Here is a 22480-nt window from a genome sequence, read left to right as displayed (position 1 = left end):
TTGCATGTGAGTGTTGTTCCACAGTGTCCCTCTCTCTGGTGGAGAGAGACATATCCAGTTGTTCCTTGTGTTGGAATAAGGATGCATCCCTGATGCTTGTAGGTCAGTTCCATATGGCTGTTCATTGGTGACATCAAAACCTGGATGTGTAGAAAGAAATGGCTTGGATTGTGAACCAGTGTATGCTGGAGATTTTCCTTTGCCTCCACTTGATACTTTTCTCTCAGGTCTGTGGGGATGATTGACTCTGGGGTTTGAGAAACTGGGGTGTACTTGGGATGGGAGTTGAAACCTGGTGCTGGTAAACTTGACCCCTGATGTTGGCACCTGAGCTCTGCAATCTCTGCTCTTATTTCCTTCACCATTTCCTTCAAGTCAAGAACTTCTTGCTTTGAAGCTGCCTCAGCACTATCTGAAGTGAAAGCCATTTTAGCTGTAGCTGACTTTTTCTCTGCCGTGGGCTTGTTTCTGTTAAGGTCAAATTCCACTTCTCGCAGACAAAGACGTGAGTTCATCGAAATTAGAAATGACCTCATATTTGTGCGCAGCCAAGCTTTTCAATCCAGGTTTGAGCCCATCCCACATTTTGCTCCGAAGCATCTCATCCTGTTAGATCCAAGGTTAAGTGGCGCTGCTCTGATATCTGATACATAAGGTTCTCAAGGCGACATCCCCATGCCGACACATCCTCATCTTCCTTCTGAGATGCACCATAAAACTGTGACATAAGACTCTCCTTCCTCCTAAGTGTACCGAATGCACTCCTGATTTTTTAGCTAATATATCCTCTGTGCTTGCTTTATGGCCTAGTTTCATGGATATTAAAGCTGCTATCTCCTTTGAGAGATTTCCTGATAGCTTGTAAAGACAACTTCACGTGTATGAGTCTTTGACTGTAGAAGACAGTCAACTTCATATCTCCACAAATCATATGTAGTATCCTTGTCTGTCTCTCCACTAAATATGGGAAGCCTAGGAAGTGATGGTAACTTGTAGTTGAGCTTGTCCCAGGATCTGTGGGATCATTGTTCCCAGTAGGTATCTTGTGGGCTGTTCCTTCCTCCAGTTTAATCAAGGGGCCCTTCCTGTTGTGCCATTCCATGAATCCATTGTTTAAAGTCCTCCCCTGTGTCGACTTTGGGAGACATTCCCATCTTCTCAAACACTGTTAGTAGACTTTTCAATCCATCCTTATCAAGCTCCATTGTTGTAGAGATATAGAGGGGAAATGAACTAGAAGTTGACACAAAGTTGACACTGTGAACGTGTAACTAAATATGCTTAACTTCAAGTAATAAACCGATTGATCCCCACTGGATACCAAGCTGCACCGTCAAAGGCAAGTGAAATCCTGAACTAGTTCAATCAGGTATAATCAGAATACAAGAATGAATGGGTAATTGGCTAAGATATTTGGCCAAAGTATGAGTTGAAAAGAATGAGAAAGAACAGAGTCCTATTGGAGTTGGTAACTAAGTTGTTTTTGTTTCTTTAAAGAAACGTCATACAAGATTACCAGCAACAATAAACCTTCGAAACAATTATTCAAGCCCAAAAACCTGAACAATAACTACACAACTAAGTAATGATTGACAGGTTATGCAATTTAGAGTTCGACAGGACAAACAAGCGGGAGTGTGAATTCAATCACCAGCATATCAGCATATACAACAGTCTACCTGCAATTGATAAACGGATAGATGGGGAACATTGGAATTAGTAAACAGTATGGTTACAGTGCAGTGCAATCTAGTGCAGTGTAGATGTAAGGCGTCACTGTGGTACAAGTATCACTGGGTTTAAGTCCCTAATTAAAGTTTATCTAAGTTTAGATGTCACCAAATTAATCTATAGGGTAGAGCTGAAAAGTAAAGATCACACTCACACTTACATGCGGACCTGAAATATGATCTGATGCTAAGAAATAACTAATCAAGCAAAGCCAGTAATTGTACAAATAAAATATCTAAATTATACTGACTGAAATGATCTAAGTTAAAATTCAATGTGTGGATCCACAAACTAACTAAACAGGTTGGTACCAACGGAGTCAAGAGAACACACACAAACTATGGCCGGCCCTTAACTAAAGGAATTGAATCAACACCCACTGCTTCATAATGTAAGTACAATTGCTCTATGGCATATGATGGATGACAATAAGGTCTTTATTGTGGCAAGTACTTGGACAAAGTTAAGTAAATTCAAACCAAGAGGTATTGGGTCAGGTAAATATATCACATCAAGTAAGTCACGTGACGCACATAATGCACAGTTCAATAAAGTCAGAACTCATGAGCACACGCTTATGACACACAAGTCTCCAGACTCAGCTCAAGTCAGCTCAAGTCTCATATGTCCGAGGTAATCACAGAACAAGTCCCAGCACAGGTGTTACAATCAGTCCTGTAAATGAAACCTGTGCACTGACCGGTTCAACGAACAGCAAGATGCAGGCAATGCTTCATCCTTCTCAACCTGTGGTGGCTCTGTCATCAATAGTCTGCAAAGATCCTCACTGGGGGCTCCATTATGTAACCGGGACGTGAATGGGAATACTGAGGACCAGACACTGATTACGGGTTGTGAGATCTATTCTTTATTGACAGACACCCTGAAACACATGTTTACAAAATAAGTGCCAAGTTAAGGGCAAACATGTAAATATAGATAAATATATACAATCATTGAATCTCTTATATCATTTCTAACATTAGAAATGAGTGTAATATCAATTAATGTCAACAGGTGCACATTATATAATGTTGTTGTGGTAATAGGTACATAGCCATTAACACGTTGACTGAACCACCAAGAACGGTAACTCCTTGGTATTAGAATAACGTTTCAAATACGTCGTACCAACGTACACATTATGGTGAACGTGTTTGTACATAATACATAAAATCCATCAACTATGTGAATAACATAATAACTTTATACATATGACACAATGATAACGTTCATACCCTGTGCGTGACACTGGGGTGTAGAAGAGCCACGCCTCCAAGAGGAATATACTGCTGCTACAAGAACAAGCAAACCAAAGTCTCAATATTCTAAATATGTATGTATACAAATCACAACAATCAATAGCTATGGTTCGGTACTGACGTAACTATGTGTAAGCCACATTAGGTCATACCCAAAATCAATCACACATTCTGCATCGTAAGTACAATGCAAACCAAGTGCGCTATGGTTATAATGCACAATAAATAACCTATGCATAAACATCATTCAAATAAACAAAGTATCATAGTTTTAAACGTGATCGTTATTTACTATATCCCTGCAAGATTGTCTACTTACCTTGGCATAATATTTACAATTGCACAAATATACTTTAACCTATTTTATTATCATGAAGAACATTTAATTAGCACTAATAACATTGTTATTTAGTACAACATATATAAAATACTTGAAATATTGTTCCTACCTTTAGATCGGACGTGTTAGTTGTTTTATGCTCTGAACTGCGATCGGATTGAAGTGAAGTGCAATGGCTGACGTGCAAGTAATGTTTAGTGTTTTAAAAGAACCAATCAACACAAGGGGCCAAGCAAGTCAAAGGGCACAACACAAGCGATGACACAATCTCTTGACACCCCTTATACCCGTAATGGACTAGGCAAGATCTAAAAATAACCATAGACTAACGCTTAAAAATGATACTGCTTGCGTTAAAACTATAAACAATGACAACTTCAAACGAACCAAACCTTACATGACTTCATACCTGCCACATTTAAGTACGGTTTTGATGAGCTCTCAGCCAATCAGAATCGAGTATCACACATTGGCGTGCTAGAATTCTCAATGTTGATACTTACCCGTTCACGTAGGCATTCGCAGATCTTATGCTGCCTTTATAAAAAGCGTATGTAACCGTCCAATCTTGTTGCAAGCATCCAGGCCGTTTCACACTCACTGAGAAGTAACAAGTGTCAAGATTAAGGCTGGCTAAAATGAGCAATAATCAGAAATATCTTTGAGGTTATAAATGATGATCGTTCATTACCCTTTGTGATAGAAAAAAGTCTTAAGTTTCTCACACACAAAACAAATTTAGAACTTAGTTCATGGTTTGCTCCCAAGTTATTTTCAGGACGTTGTTTGTTAATAATCCATGCAAAAAACGTCACCACTCGCCAGTGATGTGAAAAATATTAATTTTCTTTAGATATTATTGGTCAAAGTTACGTCTCCGGTATGTCTCGACAATCAATCAATATTTAGTTAACGATTATCGATTTCTATTATCCTTATCGATAGCCAGTCAATACTAAACATATATTTTAGTCACATTTAGCACGGGTTCGGAGCAATTGTCGTTGGTGGTGGATCATTTTAATACTAGACGTGTTGCTATAATTTCTTAACTCGGATAATTAACCATCCCACCCCCACCCATATCTAACACAGTGTAATAGTTCATCTCTGAATGGCTGAGGTGGCGTAGAATGGTAGATAAAGCGTTCGTTGGATACGCCGAAGACCCGGGGTCGATTCTTACATCGGTACACTGTGTAAAGCCCAAATCTGGTGCCCCCTGCCGTGATATTGCTGGAATGTTGCTAAAACGGACGTAAATCCAGACACACCAAATACTCATTCTTCACAGAATGTTGTATATCCTGACTTAGGATGGTGCCCTACAACTATGAAGCTGATAAAGAACTTGACGTTAAAATTATGATACATTAGAGAAATTATAAACAAACAGATTGATTAATGACCCACCGCTGGGTCTTTCCATGTTCAATTCTGCGTCTTGCCTCGAAGCTTTAACGGCGACCACAATAGGAAACGCTGAAAAGAATGTACGTCAGATATCATACTTCTTTTCACAACATATATATAAAATTACCGACAACTATCTTCTATTAAGAAATATTTACTACTATGCTAATTTACTATTTAACTAATAATCAGGTTTTTGTGGAATTAGAAAACAAAATACTCGTGAAGAGCATTTGTCTTCAGCAACCCATGCTTGTCGTAAAAGGCGAATAACGGGATCGGGTGGTCAGGCTCACTGACTTGGTTGACACGTCACCCTATTCCAAGCGTAGATCGATGCTCATGCTGTTGATCATTGGATTGCCTGGTCCACGCTCCATTAATTACAGACCGCCGCCATACAGCTGGAATTGTGCTGAGTGCGGCGTTAAACAACAAACAAACAACAGAATATGTCAACATTTCTCCTTACCTGACTCGTTCTGCCTTCACACAGCCAGGGTTCCAATACAAATGCATGTTGTGGGCTCGTCACGTGGTTTTATAGGAGATAATAATAGAATTCCAGGAACGAAAACAAACAAGGCAGCTCACGCTCTACGTTTTTTGTTCACACACTTTGACTTTCAATACAAAACAGTGATCGGCTGGGCGAAAAGTAGCTCTTAAAAGGTGAAAAATTATGGATGTCAACTGCTTATTATGAGGTATACGACGTTTCGGGGTATATGCATACTCATTTCAACGGCATTTAGAAGTGATGTACTTCGCAACATCGGGTTCCTCGTAACAAAGAAGCTGACATCCATAAATTCTCACATTTTATGTGTATCTCTTCTAAGGGCGGTGGGGTAGCCTAGTGGTTAAAGCGTTGGCTCGTCACGCCGAAGGCCCGGGTTTGAATCCCCACATGGGTACCATGTGTGAAGCCCATTTCTGGTGTCCCCCACCGTGATGTTGCTGGAATTTTGCTAAAAGCGGCGTAAAACCAAACTCAGTCAGTCAGTCAGTATCTCTTCTAAATGCCGTTCAAGGAATTTGCTGAAGCTCTCATATCAAACATCAGACAATGTAAAAAAAACCCTGAAACTGCATAGGTTCCAAAAGAGGCTGATGATGGTTAAGATAATGTTCAACTATTGCTATAACAGACTGCTGTCAACAACCCAGGAACACAGTGTATTGGCGAACATAACAACAAGTATTGCATTCTTACAACTGTGGCCCAAGGTGTGTATTTTATGGGCGCTTAACTTACTGTTCTTGTTACTCGTGTCGATCAGGTAATGTAAATGGCATTGTGGGTTACGTTTATCAATGTGTAAACACAGAATACTACAAGACAAGCATTTCGTTTCAGTAACCACACTCCATTTAGAGATAAATGATTTTGCATCGTGTGGTGTCACATCTTTATGGTAAGACTTCTATTTTGAAGATACTGCAAGGTGACCGAAGTCGATCGAGAGAGATCGCCACATTGTATGGACATCGGTAAGAGTAACAAATCCATAAGGCACTTTAGTGCAAACAATGACGTGCGTACGCACATCAGCAATTTTACAGCTATACGCGGTTTATGAAAACCATTCTCTTGGACAACATTTTGTACTTCACACTGGCTATTGAATATCATATTCTGTTACAAGTTGCCCCGATTTGATTTCTTTTCAGGAACGATGGTTCGGGCGATGTCGGCACAGTTAAACTGATAGATCAGCTCTCCTGTCTAATCAGCGATTGGTACTTCTCCCAGAAAAACGCGCCATTTCGTAGAATGTGAAGAATCCGCAAGACTGCGGCCTTCTCACATCCCAATCGTGTCCGCCAACATACGGACGCCCTATGACCTACGCCTATACGTCCTACTCCCGCTAGTCATACGCCCATACGTCCTACTCCCACTAGTCATACGCCCATACGTCCTACTCCCACTAGTCATACGCCGATACGTCTTACTCCCACTAGTCATACGCCCATACGTCTTACTCCCGCTAGTCATACGTCCATACGTCCTACTCCCGCTAGTCATACGCCCATACGTCCTACTCCCACTAGTCATACGCCCATACGTCTTACTCCCGCTAGTCAAACAGCAAATGAGGGATTAATTAAAACAACAACAGGCATATACCGTTTGCGCAAAATGGACTAGTCCGCTAATTAGAGAGCTTGACGTTAGTTTAATATCTAACACTGAGAATGCCGCAGTCTGTGGTAGAGAAATCATATACAGTCAAATCCCGATGAGTCGAATGCTGCCGTCTCGAATATTATTCATAACTCGAAGTACCTGTCGGTCCCAACCATTCCCTGTTACTAGTAAACGAATGTTATTAAAGTAAATTACATTGAAGTTATATGAACATAATACACCATAACCGTTGATAATCAAAACATTTAAATCAATGTTTGACTCTAGCATATGACTCTTGTCGTTATGGCAGGACTGCTTGAAGTGGAATACGTTACCTCTAGGCGAGGTACACAACAGGTACTGTTTCCAGGTCACCTTGACAACAAGAATTCTACAAAGGAACACTGCATCCACTGGAAGTGTGTTGTGAAGACTTATTAAAGTTCACTTATGTGAAGCTGTATTATTGTTTCTTGGATCATTCCACTTTATTTTTACCAAGGTATCACAAAGTTAGTTGTTGATGCAGTCAATCATACTCTATGTTGTTTTAATCCGTATGACTAGTGGGACGTACGACTAATGGGAGGACACCCTTTCGTGAGCGGAGAATCATATTTGTATCGCAAGCGACACCCAAGTATGGTATACATGTACATGTATATCATTTCATTGGATTCATCACAAGCGGCTATGCTGTACACGAACTTATTGAACCAATTACATAATTATCATTTATTCATAAAAAAATATCAACACTCGAGTGGAAAGTGACTGGGGCTGTGCCGCAAACAGAACTCTCTCTGTTTCTCTTTTCAGACCAGCCAGCTTCATCGAAGAGAAGGACTCTAAAAGGTGTTTTTCCTTCTCAACAAACTGTTCATAAACTCGGTGTAGCGGACGTTAAGTGAGCCTTCCCTAGCCAAAGTGAGCCTCTACAGTTTCGATATGAAAATTAGCCTGGTTGGCAGCCACTTCTGTAAAGTCCAGGAGTATAGAACACCTACATGGTAATATAGAACAAACTTTATGGATAACAACATGTCACGTCCAATGTGTGTGTGTGTGTGTGTGTGCGTGCGTGCATGTGTCAAGCATGACAACGGTACAAGGATCTGTATCGAAACGTCGCACTCACGAATAAAAAGAAGTTGTTATCCATAAAGTTTGTTCTATATTGTACTTCCCAACTTCTAAAATGCCACTCAAAGAAGTTATCAGCCACCTACATGATAACATTGACATCTACATTATGTCCAGCATATTTAGTTCATTTACTAAATCATTGTTTTAAGTACAACGTGTGAAGAAAAGTTCTGGGTTTTCCAGCCGTGATATTGCCCGAATAGTGCTGAAATCAGCATACGCCCATACCCATACCCATACCCATACCCATCGATCGTTTTATAGCATTGTTTCAACAAAGCCAAGGTTACGTTCACATTTATAAAGATGGTTCAGTAGAAAACTGTGCCGCCATTTCTTTGATACTTGGAGCCTAAACGCGACTAACAGTCGTAACATCGATAATATAGACTTACTGAAGTTATAAAAAACCCAGAAAATGTCTTGCTTATAGAAATATATAATTGCTTTCACAAGCAATATCTAAATCTTCAGCAAATTTAGCATGGTTAAAATGTGATATTTTATAAACTTTAAAATCTACGGAAGTGTAGTAGGGCCACGGTGAAAATTTTTTTGGGGGTCACTATCTCCTACGTAGGACTTAGTATCTCCTACGTAGGACATAGTATCTCCTACGTAGGAGTTAGTATCTCCTACGTAGGACTTAGTATCTCCTACGTAGGAGTTAGTAGGACTTAGTATCTCCTACGTAGGACTTAATATATCCTTTTTTAAGGATGGTTATTAAGTTGAGAAATGTTTTGCTATGCAGGACGTTAGATAGTCGAAATGTGAGTCAGTGAATATTCATGACACTAAGGCAGTGTTACTATAGAGTGTCATTGTGTGTGTATTACGTTAGGGTGACGTGGACCCTGTTCTAATTGCAGTTATGGGGGTTTGGGTATGGTTATGTTTAATCTATCATACATACATCTATTCACACACACAAACACACACACACAGGTGGTTGGGGTGAGGTGTGATATGAAACTCGGGTTATAACACGACCTCCGCAAGTTGTTGCTTGTCTTGATGGGGCTACGTTGGATCGGATGCAACGCTCGTTTGCGGTTTTATTCGTAAATGTTTACAGGTTGACTTGACTGGGGTGGACGAGTGTTGAGTGCGGCGTAAAACAATACGAAATTCAAAAAGGCAAAGAATTGTCATTATAGTTATTTGTATAAATATAAGGGGATACGTACACATAGATTGCCACCGATAGTCTAAGACACGTCTGTACACGCAGATTATGATTCATGTGCAACGACCTCTGAAATATCCAATGCATAATAGTAAAGTGTAACAAAGTGCAACATATAACAGTGAACTAACTGCAACGCGTAATAGTAGAGCAAACTGAACGCAAGGCAGTAAAGTATAACAGTCGGTCCAACACAGTACTAATGTGCAACAATTAGTTGAACACATGACTCTAATAGTGAAGGAAACAGTAGACTCTAATAGTAAATTGAAACACATGATAGTAGACTTTAACAGTAAATGAAACACATAACTGTAGACTCTAATAGTGAATGAAACGAATGACTGTAGACTCTTACAGTGACTGAAACAGTGAAACAGGAGATTGTGTGCGTGTCTGGGGCTATAAGTCGACCGTTTCAGATTAATCCATATAAACGTATATCGATAATCTCCTACAGGAAACATTAAGTACTACGTAGGAGATACTAACTCCTACGTAGGAGATACTAACTCCTACGTAGGAGATACTAAGTCCTACGTAGGAGATAGTAAGTCCTACGTAGGAGATAGTAAGTCCTACGTAGGAGATGCTATGTCCTACGTAGGAGATACTATGTCTTACGTAGGAGATACTAAGTCCTACGTAGGAGATAGTAAGTCCTACGTAGGAGATACTATGTCCTACGTAGGAGATACTATGTCTTACGTAGGAAATACTAAGTCCTACGTAGGAGATACTAAGTCCTACGTAGGAGATAGTAAGTCCTACGTAGGAGATACTAAGTCCTACGTAGGAGATACTAAGTCCTACGTAGGAGATACTAAGTCCTACGTAGGAGATACTAAGTCCTACGTAGGAGATAGTAAGTCCTACGTAGGAGATAGTAAGTCCTACGTAGGAGATACTAAGTCCTACGTAGGAGATACTAAGTCCTACGTAGGAGATAGTAAGTCCTACGTAGGAGATAGTAAGTCCTACGTAGGAGATAGTAAGTCCTACGCTAGAGATACTATGTCCAACGTAGGAGATACTAACTCCTACGTAGGAGATACCCACTTAGGAGATAGTAAGTCCTACGTAGGAGATAGTAAGTCCTACGTAGGAGATAGTAAGTCCTACGTAGGAGATACTATGTCCTACGTAGGAGATACTAAGTCCTACGTAGGAAATACTAAGTCCCACGTAGGAGATAGTAAGTCCTACGTAGGAGATAGTAAGTCCTACGTAGGAGATAGTAAGTCCTACGCTAGAGATACTATGTCCTACGTAGGAGATACTAACTCCTACGTAGGAGATACCCACTTAGGAGATAGTAAGTCCTACGTAGGAGATAGTAAGTCCTACGTAGGAGATAGTAAGTCCTACGTAGGAGATACTAAGTCCTACGTAGGAGATACTATGTCCTACGTAGGAGATACCCACTTAGGAGATAGTAAGCCCTACGTAGGATATAGTAAGTCCTACGTAGGAGATAGTAAGTCCTACGTAGGAGATAGTAAGTCCTACGTAGGAGATAGTAAGTCCTACGTGGGAGATAGTAAGTCATACGTTAGCAATACTATGTCCTACGTAGGAGATAATAATTCCTACGTAGGAGATAGTAAGTCCTACGTAAGAGATAGTAAGTCCTACGTAGGAGATACTGAGTCCTACGTAGGAGATACTATGTCCTACGTAGGAGATACTAACTCCTACGTAGGAGATAGTAAGTCCTACGTAGGAGATAGTAAGTCCTACGTAGGAGATACTATGTCCTACGTACGAGATAGTAAGTCTTACGTAGGAGATACTATGTCCTACGTAGGAGATAGTAAGTCCTACGTAGGAGATAGTAAGTCCTACGTAGGAGATAGTAAGTCCTACGTAGGAGATAGTAAGTCCTACGGAAGAGATAGTAAGTCCTACGTAGGAGATACTGAGTCCTACGTAGGAGATACTATGTCCTACGTACGAGATACTAACTCCTACGTAGGAGATAGTAAGTCCTACGTTGGATATAGTAAGTCCTACGTAGGAGATACTATGTCCTACGTAGGAGATAGTAGGTCCTACGTAGGAGATACTATGTCCTACGTAGGAGATAGTAAGTCCTACGTAGGATATAGTAAGTCCTACGTAGGAGATACTAAGTCCTACGTAGGAGATAGTAAGTCCTACGTAGGAGATAGTAAGTCCTACGTAGGAGATACTAAGCCCTACGTAGGAGATACTAAGTCCTACGTAGGAGATACTAAGTCCTACGTACGAGATAGTACGTCCTACGTAGGAGATAGTAAGTCCTACGTAGGAGATGGTAAGTCCTACGTAGGAGACGGTAAGTCCTACGTAGGAGATAGTAAGTCCTACGTAGGACATAGTAACTCCTACGTTGGAGATAGTAAGTCCTACGTAGGAGATAGTAAGACCAACAGAATTTTCACCGTGGCCCTACTACGCTCGGTAAAATTCAGTTATTGTTAACATAAATCATTAAGGCATACCAAAAAAGTTTATTGTTAAATACCATTTATTGTGTCATCTCACATATAAAACTTCATTCAGAGAACCATTTCCAGTGTATTGGTTGATCTGGAGCATGAAGCGGACATAAAATGATACTTTGATATTATTTGTTTGTTGTTCAACATTAGTTTAAAACATACATTCTGATCTACGTAAATTGGATACGTTGACACTTCGGCACCCGCAAATGACCAAGTGATCCACTTAGTCACCCCAATCGACAAAGATGAGCAGATCCGAATGTCCGAATCACCACGTGATCAAATAAACAGTGGACATGTCACGTCCAATGTGTGTGTGGGTGTGTGTAAAAAAGATTTGGTTCCCCATAGTAAAAGTTCCGTTGGAACTTTTCATTCCAACATTTGTTCCTGTAATAGTGCATGCGGAACAATTATTTCGTTCCGCACACACAGAATTTATTCCGGGTAAAGAGGAACTTCCACACACATCATAAAGTGTCTAAAAGAGGGTTTTGTTTGTTGGGGTGGTCTTATTAATTAATAATTGGGGCGTGGAGGGAACGGAAAGGAAAAAAAGATTTTCCTACAATCATGTGGCTATCAAAAAGCAATTATCATGTGTGAAAGTTCCTATTTTTTTAATATGAAAATACATTGTAGATTCCCCAGAATCCGAACTGATGATTCTAAATGAATCTTGTGTTAAAAAGAGTTCAGTCATTATGTAACCAAGTTACCTTCATTAATCAGGTTACAGTCAGTAGCCAGGTTACAGTCGACATGTAACCAAGTTACAGTCAGTAGCCAGGTTACAGTCATTATGTGACCAAGTTACAGTCAGTCAGTAGCCAGGTTAGAGTCATTATGTGACCAAGTTAGAGTTAGTCACTTGCCAGGTTACAGTCAACATGTAACCAAGTTACAGTCAGTCAGTAGCCAGGTTACATTCAAGATGTTACCATGTTAGTCAGTAGCCAGGTTACAGTCAACATGTAACCAAGTTACAGTCTGTCAGTAGCCAGGTTACAGTCAACATGTAACCAATTAACAGTCAGTCAGTAGCCAGGTTACAGTCAACATGTAACCAATTAACAGTCAGTCAGTAGCCAGATTACAATCAATATGTAACCAAGTTACAGTCAGTCAGTAGCCAGGTTAGTGAACATGTAACCAAGTTACAGTTAGTCAGTAGCCAGGTTACAGTCGACATGTAACCAAGTTACAGTGAGTAGCCAGGTTACAGTCGACATGTAACCAAGTTACAGTGAGTAGCCAGGTTACAGTCAACATGTAACCAAGATACAGTTAGTCAGTAGCCAGGTTACAGTCAACATGTAACCAAGTTGAAGTTAGTAGACATCCCGGATGTTGACAAGTTGGATGAGTCCATTTTGCATTCAATAATGACTGGAATAGGTTAGGCCTACAGTATGTATTCCTGTTCGATGGAATATTTGCCGTGTGCGGAATTTTTATTCGAGTCATCCATTCTCAATTTCACGGCATTTAATCCGAACCGGAACATTTACTCGGAACTAAATCATTTTTACATGTGTGTGTGTGATTCGAGAAATAAAGCTTTTATCAGGCCCTTATCTCTTTCCGCTAGTGTGCATACCACTTTTTGTTCGTCCCAAAAACTTCCTGGTCACTATGACCGCAAACCTATTGTGATCACTCAACAGGGAAGTAAGTGTTAAATATTTTGAATCGCTACTTCTTGGTTGGGGGTAACATCGTGAGGTATGATCAATCATTTCTCTCTGATGAAACCTCTCGGTGGCCAATCTTTCAAATAATACAAGTTCGGTTCGTCGGCTTTGATGTCCACTTTATCTAAGTTGTAAGTTTTGATCGACCATGTCGGATCGGTGGCTCGTTTCCGAGTGTCTCCTTTGTGTTCTCCCGGCTGGTAGAGGTACCTCACGACAACCCGGTCGGGTATTTGTTTCTCTTTTCCTTTACGCGATGGTGCAGCCGATTCAGCGTTCACTGATTTCAATTTAATAGCGTCTGTTGGTTTTTTATTGGTGAGACGAGTGATTTCGTGATTGATAGCCGACACCACTTGAGGTAGCCCATTCGGTGTTGGATTTATTTAGAATTATTTCCTGAGCGTACTGATGTCCGAATAAGCGCTCGGCCAAAGTCCTATTGAATTTCTCGACGATGGCTTGGCTACGATGAGCTCCGGCCGCGCCAAGCCTGACTTGAACGTCGTGCTTGGTTAGTAGTTGTGACACGACACCCATGAACTCCCGTCCAGGATCGACTTGCAGCTCGGTGGGCAATGTCAGCGGACTGCGCTTGTATATGCGCTCGAACGCATGAGCTACTGGGTCAAAATATATTTAAAAAGATACCTTATCATTTAACAAGATTACTATTTGTCAACAAAATGTCATTCAGTTCCAGCCAGCAAAATCACCCTATAAATATATGACCAGTCACTAAGAATTATCTTTAAAAAAATGTGATTACAGTTCATTTTGTGTCAAATGGGTGACTGTAGGGTGTCTGGGATTTAAAAACAAAATAATTATGCTTCAGACGAGGGAAAATAAAAATGATCTGCTTCAAAAATTACACTGGAATTATTTTGTTGAAAAAAATTAGGATCCTAGTTCTCATTAATAACGTATGAGGATACAAGATCCCAGCCTGGTCGAGAAGAGATAATATTCGCCACGCAGATAAGTTATTCCCCAGAAACTGGTGAATTATAAAATACTAGCCAGGACAACGTAGGTTCCCCTATTGTTTGGTTATGTAAATAGTTATGGTACTCGGTCATAACCTTAGAATGACATCCTGTCAGCCAATGAGAATACAGAACAACTTTCACGGCACACAATACTGACAAATAGCGAGTCTGATGCCGACGTGCGTAATTGGACAAAATGGAAAACAATGAAAGCAACAAGTACTTCATGATTTGCCGTTGTATTCAGCAATGTTTCCAGTTGACTGCATCATTTAGGGCTCCAAACCGAAAAGAACGTTATAGCGAAACATTTTCAAACTCATGTGAAATCTCTTACTGATTTTGATAATATATATCTCACGTGTACCAGTGGAACTGCCCCAGCTACAAAATGCCCCAGCAAATTTGGTCATCCATTCTAATTTGTTCAAATTTATTTATAATGACTGAATATATGCCGTAAATGCATAGCTTTTGTCAATTTATTATGATATTATGTTCTTCATATAAAAGTTATTAGGAAGTAATATTTCTGATAAATGTTTCATCAGTAAACTCATAACTATGTATACTTATATATGAAAAACATAATATCAAAGTTGACAAAACTATGCATGTATGGCCTATATTTATTCATTTTAAATAAATTGGGGCATTTTGATTACCCCACTGGAGCAATTTGACCAAATTTGCTGGGTTATTTTGTGGCGGGGACAATTCGACTGGCAATCGGACTTCATTTAGTTTATGTTAAAAATACCACTGACAGTAAGTTGTTACAGGGAATAATGGAGTATAATTAATGAATCTTGTGGGTACTTTTTCCTTCTTCAGCCTAGCTTGGGGATTTCCATACCCCATGCGTGCATGTCTCTTTCATATGCGTCCGACTCCGAATGATCGGCGCATTTCTCCTGCCGAAATCTGTCATTTCACTTGGAATACGGAAGAAATGGTGGTTCTTTCCCATGTTCGATGATGCCGTGCATCCCCAGACAACGCAATACACCGTCGTACCATTTGAAAAAACGACAGAAACAACACGATTTGTACTACTGTAGCGCTTGGTCTTTTTTAGCAATATGGCGGACTCTAGGCACATTTGACGTCACGAGCGGAAAGGTCACGTGGGTTCCAGCGAAATATGCATAATGGCCGAAGCTGACATTTACAGAAACTGTTTTCGCGATTAAATCATAATTATACATAAGTTTTAATTGAAAATTTGGGAATATGTCTCTGATGACTTTATCTTTCACCCATCAAATTATTGCAATTTACTCGTATTCTCCTTTAAGGGTTCCGCTTCTTTGTAGCGGCTGGCCACGTCAACGACAGTTGCAGTCCGTTTGGCTCAAAAGCGGACCGATGAATTGCAATCTAACTCGAAAACTAATGAACATAACATACTCAATGAAACGCTGATCATAATCAAAACATCATACCAACTCTGTGAGCGCGGATAGCTGGTTAATAACATCGCCAAACTGAACGCACTAGACGACCGTATCGATTACGAGAAGACAAAACTCGAACAAGCGGATGACGACGACGAGATCAGCAGGCAGCGTATCGAGGAGCGATTACGCGACTTACAAGAGGAAAGATTGACTCGAATAGAAGCCGCTTCCACCAACCGAGAAGCCCTTCAATCCCAAATCAGTTGCGTGTGAGAAACCATCGACCGAGTCCTCCACGAGGACACCAAGTTGGCCGACAGGATTCGAACTCTGTTCCGGGAACAAGGCATTACCATCGCCAGCGTTCTTACGGCATTGGGTTTCATCATATCGACCCTGGTCGGGTCGCTGACGGGAGGCGTCGGAGGCACACCACCAAGCCGTGGCGTCAGAGATTGAAAAAACCCTCGGTGCAGCCCTGGCTAAACTTGCAGAATGATACCCAACTTTCGATCGGCGGTGGCGATGACGATTTCGTTGTTGTAGTCCACCACTTTATGGATTCCCAGTTGCATGTCTCTCGGAGCCATATACAATCCCACACCGAACACGTAGTCGACTTTCGACCGGGCGTATTCCAACACGTGTTGGTAGCGTTGGATGGGGGTGGGGGGGGGTCGGGGGTCGGTGGGGTAGCCTGATGGTTAAAGCGTTCGCATGTCAAGCCGAAGACCCAGGTTCGATTCCCCCTGACATGGGTACAATGTGTGAAGCTCATTTCTGGTGTCCCCGCCATGATATTGCTGGAATATTGCTAAAGCGGCGTAAAACCAAATTCACTCACTCACTCACTGTGAAAGCGGGCGCTGATTTCTTTGAGGATACGTCTTATCTGATAGTACACGTGAAACATAAACACAGCCTGACCCAGCGGGCCACGCCGAGCGTCGCTCAATGCCAAGCGGCACCCGTTGTAGCCAGAACTGCATCGGGTTGTTACACCAAGCGTGCACCGTTTCACATTCGTCACTGAAACCCTGTAATTTTAAACACATCAATAAACTGTGCTCTTAAATGTAAACCATCCGCATCGACCACGGTCTCCATGTTCGTGAAATCTATATCCATTTTAGGGTAAAACACTCCCGGTTTGTACATTTTAAAATTATTATATATTAGGTATATATACTTTAATATGTACTTGACACTTCCAGGAGTAACGAGCAGTGAGTCTGTTCAACTGACGCACGCGATCGATAACACGTCAGGTCAACTCGAAGTCGCACTCTGGGATATCACCTACTACCCGCGATTGACCAACATCAACAGCAGCAACAACAGGTAGTTCGTCAATGATAAACGTAACCACATAACCGACGGCTACTACAGTGTGTGCTCGCTCAGCGATGAAGTCTTCGAACCCGTTGGAGTCGAACTCAAAATTAACGACTCGTACGGCACGGTCGTGTTAAGTAACAATGGAAGAAACGCCTTGAAACTCAGCCGGCCGTTGGCGAGAACACTCGGGTTGCCGTCGAGCGAAATACCCCCAACAAACACCGTCACAGGCATGGGATTACCCGACCTAGTTCCATACCGTGAACTGTGCATTCATCTCGACCAGCTGAGCACTACGGACAACATTCAAGGTGAATGCCCTTCTACGCTGCTGAGACCCGTACCGGTGAAAACGAAAAAGTACAACGACGGCAGAACCGAATCGTTGTCGTCACGGCAGTACAAGAAATTAACGCGGGGTACCATCTCGGAATTAAAAACATGTATTTTAGATATAAAAAAAACATCCTATTAATATAGGGTTCCTCAGCATAACGCTGCACATAGGATAATGACTAGCGCCCACGGCCCAGGAACGCAATTAAGAAAATGTGCCAACCTAGCGATCTCTGACCTCGGGGACACTCGTGGATTTGACGAACCAGGAATAGACGGTAAACTGTACGCCTTGCAAATGAAAAATAACATTTACAAACGCGTTGAAGTCCCCGCCGGTGGATCCGACAGTAACTTTCAGTGATATCGTCGATACCGCAGGAGCGAACAGCAACACTCGGTACGCCCTAGTCCGCAACGACGAGGACGAATGGCCGATATACCCAGCGTTCGGTGGCAACTGTTCGACCTAGACGACGTCGAGACCACGATCGTCGCTCGGAACAAGCAATACAGCCTCGTCTTCACCGACAACAACAAATGGGCTTTGGTACAATCTCGAACCGACTGGTTTCTCAACATTACGCTCGGCTCTCCCTACGTGTTCACAGAAAACAAAGACCACTACCTAAACAAAGTCGTGAACAACGGAACGCTGTTCGTGGCTTACGTCCCAGCGCAGAGACGCACGGTGGTCTTCGAATCCCATTGTCGCGTCTTGATGTACTCACTCACATACACTCGAGCAAACCTGGGACGCAAAACGTTGATTGCAAATAGTATCTGAATTCGACAGCGTGGCCAACATCCTAGAAAATATACCGGAGAATTCCACGCTGATCATCCAAGTCTACGTCGGTGGTGAGCCATCATCACGTGAAGTTGAAATCGTGAAGGAATCAAACTCCGGTGGGCCAAACAACATCAATACCACGTTTGCTCTGTTTACGTGAACATCGATTCCCCACACCAGTCTGCAGGAGTCACCGTTACCGTGGAAGACACGATATCACTCACCAACATTTTCCTACCCGGCAACATACATTTCATGGGGTTGAAGTGCACACCTGAGAAATTATCAGAAAAACAATTGGAAACTATTTTATAACATTTTATATAGACGATGAACAGTCGACACCCAAACATCACACTCGGGGATCTAGGAGACACGGAGAGATTCGATTAGCCCGGCGAGGAAAACGCCTTGTACATCCTGCAGTTAAAGGTCACATGCAACCAAAAAATCAAACATAATCAAAACACAATTATCACTTATTAATGACATATAATATACATTGCTGGTTATGAAAAAACATATAAACAAAATTATAAGCTTACAATCACAAATCAAAAGTGCAATATTGTGTACTTGGGTTTACTTCCCAAGAAACGAAGCAGCCGGGATACCGAACCCAGTCAGAGCGGGTGGGTGTGCACTCAAGTGTAACGGCTGGTTCATTTGCAGATGCCCTCACGGCTCATTGTGTGTGTACATATATAGAGATGTTGGGTTTTGTAAATACATGCTCATTGTTTGTGTATAACATTTTGCAATCAACAGACATCATAACATGTCATGTGTTCAAGTATCACACCTGCCTGTCTGTGTAATTACATAATGTGACAGAGACCGAACTCGGGCCATAAATCAATGCGTTTTGTTTATAGTGTATAGCCTGATAGGTGTTAAGTTCAAATTACATGTGGTCAGTGATCGCAGTTGTATATTGAACATTAGCAGACAGGCAGACAGACACACAGGTGTCAATAAAACAAGACATTGAGTTTTGTCTGTGACAACGACATATCTATATCACAGTTAGAAATTCTGTCAACGCTAAATAATGACATTGCTTTTAAGTATCGAATTGAGAAAGTGACTCGGTAAGAAGAACATGTGGTGAAATAGACAAATGAAATTATATAAACAGTTTATTTACTGTCATAACATATAAAAAGCTCGCGCCTGTGAGATATCAACAAAACATTAGGAAAATAGCTCACACCAAAGCCTTCACCGAGTATTCACCGGACAGCCCGCTTCCAAGTTGCGCGAACCTATTTCACTGCGCACGTGCTATGAGCGCAGCCCAGCTGTTTGAAACCAGTTTTCCCCAGAAAAGTCGGGGAAAATTAGTGAATCGTTTGAACTCCGATTTCGCGCGTTTTTTTTCATCGCGTTATTTTTCAACTTTATAAGCTGAATTTGCATTTTTGATGATTTGTTTCGGTAAGTCCATACCAAAAGGTATCAGAATCTGCAAAGTTGTGTTTTACGTTGCATGTGACCTTTAAAAGACAACGTGTATGAGTGGGTGCCTCTGGCAGACTTTAAAGAACCCGAATGGTTGATCAACAGAACCCTCACCGCAACTTATATCTCATTTAAACAAAATGGTTACGTCTCCGAGATTAAGAACAACGGGATCATTCTCACATCTTTCATTCCGTTAGATAATACCCAAGTTATACGAATACTAGGTTACACGGGCAACATGTTAGCTCCAAACGGTGAGATTGCATTTTTAAGGTCCGAATCACCCGATTACCAGCAGAAGTTTTTGTTTATGAGATCAGACACCACACTCATCATAGAAGTCTATCTCGGAAACACTCATAACGATTCAAACCCTTTAGATTAGGGATTAGGGATTAGGTGCGGTAGGTGTCGGGTTATTGTCCACCATCGTAGCCGCACCTATAGTGCTAGGCATTGAAATAACAGCTGGAGTGTCAGGGTTGGTGGGATTGGTGTTTAAGTTTGTATCTCGCAAATTGCACCGTAAAGCATTGAACACGACGAAATTAGAATTCTAGCCGAAGCAAAGTTAAACACAATAGCCGATCATATTTCCACCGCACTCACTGACAGTAATAGTCTGAGAAGACAGGAACAATTACCAACGTTGTCGTATCATCGTACAACCAGGATCGGCACCCTTAGTAAGCCTCGATGGGGTCCGTATTTTGGACCAAGATGTGCCTATAGATGTCTCAGAGATTTTCTTGCATAAAAATCTAAGCCTTATAAGCCTCAAATACATTGATAAGAAATTAACGAAAAATCAATTAAATTTTATCTTATAATATATAATACACACCCAGGATGGGAGTGTACCGAGACGTAGAAGAAGTAGCAAAAACACTGGAAACTGTAGACGGATTTCTTTTGAGACAGTTATGTGACATAAAACGTCAACTAGAACAAGATCGCGACATACGGGCAGCATTATGTAAGAAATACCATAGAGCTTTCAATTTCGTGGATGGAATTCATACCTCCCTTATGGCAACCAGTATGGGATTAGGTGCGGTAGGTGTCGGGTTATTGTCCACCATATCGTAGCCGCACCTATTGTGCTCGGCATTGAAATAACAGCTGGAGTGTCTTGGTTGGTGGGATTGGTGTTTAAGTTTGTATCTCGCACATAGCATCGTAAAGCATTGAACACGACGAAATTAGAATTCTAGCCGAAGCAAAGTTAAACACAATAGCCGATCATATTTCCACCGCACTCACAGACAGTAAAATCTCAGAGGATGAGTTTCGTTTGGTTCTCTCTGAACTCGCAAAATATCACAAAATGAAACAAGAGATTCGAACCAAGTACCGTAAAAGCACTGCCATCAGTGAAGACGAAAAAAAAGTACATAAACCAAGGGATACAACAAGCCCAACAAGCCTTCATTACGAAAACCAAAGAAATCAAAGGAGATTCACATTAAATTGTTTCGCCGAGATCAACATTATATAGGTTGATCACAATAGTGTCACGTGACCAGGAAAGTGTTGGTTTGCGGTCATAGTGACCAGGAAGTTTTGGGGGCGAACAAAAAAGTGGCATGCACACTAGCGGAAAGAGATAAGGGCCTGATAAAAGCTTTATTTGATAAATACAGCTTTACAATAGCTTTTGTCAGACTCTATCTCGTACCCCCAGTATATACATGAATACTACTATTTATGTTCTAATGCGTAAACTCAACCGAACATAAAACATTTACAAATAATCACACAACTTTGTATTTGGCCTCAAAAACTAAGAGAGCGGGCAAATAAAAGGATAATACAAATCTGTTTAATCTATCATTTATTACTGGCAACAGGAGATAACAACATTCAAATTCCCAATTTGTACGACACACTGAGTCTTGCCAATAAGCTATCCTTCACATAAGAGTATTTTGGAGTCACTGAACGCCACCGACCGTGACGCTTAAATAGCCTCTCCGGCACTCCAGCATTCGACCGGAGGCTGTGCACCCCGACTTACTAAATTCCTGTCTCTTGAGACCAACAGTCTCCAACGTTATCAGAATTATCTCTCGCATACGTGTTTAAGAGACTCGCTTGCTGCCTCGTAACTTATAAGTGTTTGACTTTCTTCAATAATTAACTGGTTTAAATATATATTCATCGCAGTAACGTTCAAATGCTTGTTCTAGGTATGACGTCATAATAGTACAGGTTATAAATACCAACCAGGCGTGTAGGAAGCCAATTTTTCGTGTATATATTTCGATAGTATTGAGAGCCTGCCCAACCTCTGTTACAGCAATCATGTGAGCCCGGGCTTTATTACTCGCCCGTGGAAGATACTGCGACCAGATTTCACATTGTGATGGGTGATCTGATCAATTATATGTCACATCTTCGTATGGCAGATAATAACGGACTGTTTTCATTAAACATGTCTTCGCAATGTCGCATAGTATTTCAATAGATGGAAACAATTTGATGCATTAACTTTTAAAGCTGTGATCCTTAGAAACCTTTGAGTAGTATATATATATATATATATATATATATATATATATATATATATATATGAGTCCACATATTTCTTCTTGTCCACAATTTCTCTTGTCAAATCTCCTTTATATCTGCACAAGATCTTTCGCCGTTCAACGGCTCTTCAGGTGTACAATGAAAGCTGAGTGTCGTCATAGGCGACACATAACGGTAATAGCTATGTCGTCATCATGCGTATGACGTTAAGCAGTTAGTGACAATAG

At 41.1% G+C, this 22480-nt stretch overlaps 1 long non-coding RNA gene across 1 annotated transcript; it reads right to left on the bottom strand.

The window, feature by feature from the left end:
* Positions 1–3813: 3813 nt before the first annotated feature.
* LOC124270030 lies at positions 3814–5281 on the bottom strand. Its single transcript, XR_006896660.1, has 3 exons — positions 5219–5281; positions 4747–4815; positions 3814–3933 (listed from the first exon to the last, which is right to left on the bottom strand). It is a non-coding gene; the product is annotated as an uncharacterized LOC124270030 (long non-coding RNA).
* Between the last annotated feature and the right edge of the window lie 17199 nt (positions 5282–22480).

Source organism: Haliotis rubra, unplaced genomic scaffold (assembly GCF_003918875.1).
Source record: "Haliotis rubra isolate DU_JTF1 unplaced genomic scaffold, ASM391887v1 Scf1491, whole genome shotgun sequence".
NCBI lineage: Eukaryota > Metazoa > Mollusca > Gastropoda > Lepetellida > Haliotidae > Haliotis > Haliotis rubra.
The sequence above is the reverse complement of the archived record's forward strand: the minus strand, read 5'-3'. Positions and strand labels throughout refer to the sequence as shown.